Genomic DNA, 4,726 nt, shown 5'->3' on the forward strand with positions numbered 1-4,726 from the left:
CCCCATTGCCAGATAACGTTATTCCTGAGAAGCTCTCTCAATGGGGCCATCAGTCTTGACTCATGTGGAATGTATTGCGCCAAGTACTGAATAATTCTGAGGAGTCTCTGAAGGCCCTTTTTGTCTGTTGGAGGGGGCATCCTGTTGATAGCTTCCACTTTGCCATTGTCTGGTTTGACACCATCTTTTGAGAATATACTTAATGCTGTTGACTAGAACTGTATTCTGTCCTTATTAAACTTTACTCCTTTCAAACATGCTCTCTCTAGGACTTGTTTCAGAATAATGTCATGCTCCTCTTTGGTAGCCACTGTAATGAGCATGTCATCCATGATTATGTGGATTCCTGGAATGTCACCAAAGCACTCATAAATCTTCTGTTGGAATACTTTGCTAGCTGACTTAACACCAAAGGGAAGGCAATTGAAGTGGTACCGCCCCCATCAGATGTTAAAGGTACACAGCTCTGCTGATTCATTGTCCAGTTTGACTTGCCAGTAGCCATCCTTTTCATCAGGAATAGTGAACAGCTCCTTACCTGACAAGCTCTTCTGCACATCTTCTACAGTGGGAATCAAAAAGAGCTGTCTCAGCACTGCCTTGTTGAGGTCTTCTGGATCTAGACAAAGTCGTAGTGAACCATTCTCCTTTTGTGTGATCACAAGGCTATTGACCTAGGGTGTGGGATTAGTCACCTTCATAATGACTCCCATAGCTTCCAGTATTTCGAGGGTAGGCTTCAACTTGCCTAGGTTTGCATAGGGAATTTTTCTACATCCATACACAACTGGTGGTACTGCTGGGACGATATAGATGTTGTGGGCACCAGGAAATTGGCACAAACCTTCAAAACTGTCCGGGTATAGCTTGAGAAGGTCTGCCTTGGTTACAAGTGCTGTCAGAGCCATTCCATGGACTCATCTGATAAGGTCTAAGGTGGTGCATGCCACCCTACCAAGTCTTGGTGGGTCACTGTTGTCTGTTATATAGCAAGTTAAATCAGATTCATTAGCACCAGAGTTGCAACGTGCAATGATTGCACCTTGTGGTTTGATGCATGCACTGCCAAATGCAACCAATGTAACATGAGCTGGAGTCTTGTGTACCTTGCCTTCCAAAGCCTTTGCTACATTTGCTGGGATAGTGTTTGCTTCTGCTCCAGTATCTAACTTAAAATCAACTGGCAAGTCAGCAATCATGACTGTGCTATATCAGGCATTCTGGTTATCAAAGGTCCGTGAATGCTGCCTGCAGATATTGTGCAGAAATATAGGGTGCTGACTCCTTTTGCAGATGTCGGAGCCTCTCCCTTTGATATGCACATTTTCACAAAGTGATTCACTCCTGAGCATTTGTAACAAGTTTCTCCAAAAGCTGGGCAGGACTGAGGCTTGTGTGCTGCCACACCTTCTGCAAGTTCTGCCTTTGTTAGTTTGATTGCCCACCTGTGGAGCAAACTTCACTGATGGCTTGCTTTATTTTTGCAAAGTGCTCTGGCAGCTTTGCTTTTGCTCAGCTGTATGCAAGCTTGCTTCTGCAGACATAACTCGGGCCTGAACACTTGTGAGAGCCTTTGCTCTGCAGATATCCACAGCCTGTGCTAGGGTGAGGGAGGGATTTTCCAGAAGCCTTTCTTTGAGTTTGAAGTCAGTTATGATGAAGACGTAACATCCTCAGCAAGTCCAAATTCACAGTGCTGTACAATGCTTCTGAGCTCTGTAACAAAATCATCTATGCCTGCAGCCTCATTATATCCAAGTTGCCAGAACTGATACCTTTCAAAGACAGGGGTTTTTTGGGTTTGCAGTAGTTCTTGGATGCTACAAGCACCTCTGTAAGGTTAGTAGGTTCTGCAAACACCCCTTGCTGTTGTAAATTTCTAGGGCTTTATCCCCAGTGCAGTGAAGCATGACTGCAATTTTATAATCCTCTGCCTCTTCCTCAGCCTTTGTGACTGCAAGATATAATCAAAGCGTCTGTTCCCATCTCTTCCAATTCTTCCCAAGATTTCCAGTAAAGGATAATGCTGCTGGAGGTTTGAAATGCTTCATTTTGTTTTCTTTAAATGAAAGCTGTAACCTCCCCCTAATCAGGATGCTGGTGACTCCACCAAGAGACAGGTCACTTCTCACACCATATAGCGTTTGCTCTGTGCTACTGGGTTCAGGGATGGGGCACTCACTCAGACCTCCATAGAGGACTTTCATTTTTTTCTCTTTTTTAGAAGTTTCACATTTCACTGTGCAAAAGGGATTAGATTTTCCATGAATATTTATTTATAAGATATTACAATATAGAACCCACATTTTATATGTTATTAAAATTATTCATTCTTCCACTAGCTTCAATGCAGATCTGCCCCAGGCATTATATTGCAGGACTCAAGACTGTGTGACCTACAAAGTCTTTTCTTTATAAATTCGTATTTTTATAAGTAATGAGTAACTTAAGCATTGAACCCTTAATTTATTTACTGAAATGAATTATGTGTACGTCAATGCTTACTTTTTAAAAGGGAATAAAGAGGGCACCTAACGGAAGTCTTGTTGCAGTACTTACAGTCCAAGCTTTGCTGACCAGGGGATAATGTAATAAGTCCCCATCTATTATAACATTCATTTAAAAAAAAAGATTTATTACATTGTGCTGGAGAAGAATACTGTTATGTGAAGTTTATTTCGAGAGAGGAAATAGCAGTAATGGTTTCATTAGGACATAAAGGAATACAGCTCTGTCCCCCTGGGATAATCACAGAATAATAGAATCACAGAAAACTAAGGTTGGACTTAGGAGGTCATCCAATCCAACCCCCTGCTCAAAGAAGGACCATCCTCACCTGTATCATCAAGGCTTTGTCTACCTGGGTATTAAAAACCTCTAAGGATGGAGATTCCACAACCTCTCTGGGTAACCTGTTCCAGTGATTTACAGGTAAGACTGTTTCCAAAAGGAAGCACTAAAGCATGGCACAGTACCAACATTGCCATACGGCCTCTGAATGTGCCCAGTGTGCCTAGTGTGCCCATGGCAATGTGTAAATTTGCCCTCTGCATCCAGCCCTCCTACTCCCCCCAGCTAAAATGTTTAGCTGTCTTGTTAATAATGAGGCAATGAACTACTGTTAGAATCTTGATAGTTTTATTATTGAGCTAAACACATTGATGGTGCAAAGAGAGTTGCCTTGTATGAAAAAGGTGATACAGTTAGAATATTTAAAAACCCATTAAAATAATTACTTTGCATGTCTTCAAAATTAAAATCACTATATACTCGTTTTTTAAGAACTAACAGATCTTTTTTTTTTACTTTCATCTCAAGATAGAGATATAAAAATGAAGTGGTCAAAGACTTGACAATCTTTTTGATCTCTTTATTGTATAGAAACCAAGTCCATAGGCAAACATTATTATTTAATCAAATATAGAAGCAGCTCCTTAGTGAGATCCCTACTTTTTAAAGACAGTTCCCTTGCCTCCCTCTACAGCATTCAAGTCTTTTATCACTAATGGAAGTGAAAAGGCACAATGGTTTTATAAAGAGCAGTCCTACAGCTAGAACTACAAAAGGCTGCTGAGTACGCAGAGTAGAATTTACAGCCCTCAGTTAGATGGCTAAGTTTCCCAATGTGTTATCCATTAGTTCAGGCTCCTTGAGGTCATAAGCAGGGGAATGTGTAGTTTGTAGAACCCAATAGGACTTTGGCATCAGACTCAATCTGTCAAAACAGATTATTCTGGGGATGTGCACAGAACTTTACTGGCAAAGTCTTAGTCACATAGGATCACAGCAGGTAATCAGGGTTTAGAGAATCAGTTTGGACTTAGGCTCAAAATGGCTAAGAACCTTGGTTGGTCTGGGCTCAGATCCTATTCCACTTATTAGGTGCCTAAGGGCGCATCCACACATGTCGCTGTGGTGACATTGTTACTGCACCATGATTTAGAACTTCTTTTTAGAAGTTCTAAATCATGGTGAGTAATATCCCATACTGTGCTGTATGTGTGGTAAGTGGTTATTTTTAGCAGGTACTTCGCTGTAGTGGTGTGTTATACCAAGGAAGTGGATTGCTAAGGTGAAGTAGCTGCTAGACATGTGTAGACGCCCACGGATGCTACATTTCCATAGCACATTGCTATAGCAATGTAGCTTCATGTGGAGATGCACCCTAAGTAAACTAACTTGCATAAATGTGGGCACGTTGCAATTAGTGCTACACATGCAGTTAGTGTGCAGCAATAAACTCTGATGCATATTGTGCCAAAGTTTATTGCTCCCAGGTACACCATCTAAACATGTGCCTAGGACTGCAGCATGTTGAGCTGGGTTAGAGTAGTCCTGGCTGGCAGGTCTGGGTGGCCAGCCTACCAGCCCAGGGCTGCTCTGACCAGCTCATTATGCTGTGGAGGGGCTGTTGGGGGCATAAGGGTGCTTCAGTGTGGAGCTAGTCAGCAGGCAGCCCCTGCACTAAAGCATCCTCAGGCCCCAACCAGCTATGTTATCATCTACCCATGCAGTAAGATAGTACTTGTGTTTGTGAGTACTAAACTATGGCTGAATTAATTAGTCTGTTGTGTCCTAATAGCACTGTGTATGTAGACATTTAATTGCGGAGCTAATTAGACAGCTCTGCAGTAAACATCTTGTGTAGGTGCACCCTGTGACTCTCTTCCACGCTGCTTAAAAAATTAAAATAGGCCTAGTTTTCTAACCTGGCATCTTTCCTTTA

General features: G+C 42.0%; 1 long non-coding RNA gene across 1 annotated transcript in view; it reads right to left on the bottom strand.

Annotated features, from left to right (window-relative positions):
- Nucleotides 1-4,100: 4,100 nt before the first annotated feature.
- The window catches only part of LOC109299509, a 6,232-nt gene continuing 5,606 nt past the window's right edge, over nt 4,101-4,726 (bottom strand). The window contains exon 3 of the long non-coding RNA XR_002097906.1: nt 4,101-4,178. This is a non-coding gene — a long non-coding RNA (uncharacterized LOC109299509). The remainder of the gene's footprint in view (nt 4,179-4,726) is intronic.

Source organism: Gavialis gangeticus, unplaced genomic scaffold (genome assembly GCF_001723915.1).
Source record: "Gavialis gangeticus isolate Ggan-Ray unplaced genomic scaffold, GavGan_comp1, whole genome shotgun sequence".
Lineage (NCBI taxonomy): Eukaryota > Metazoa > Chordata > Crocodylia > Gavialidae > Gavialis > Gavialis gangeticus.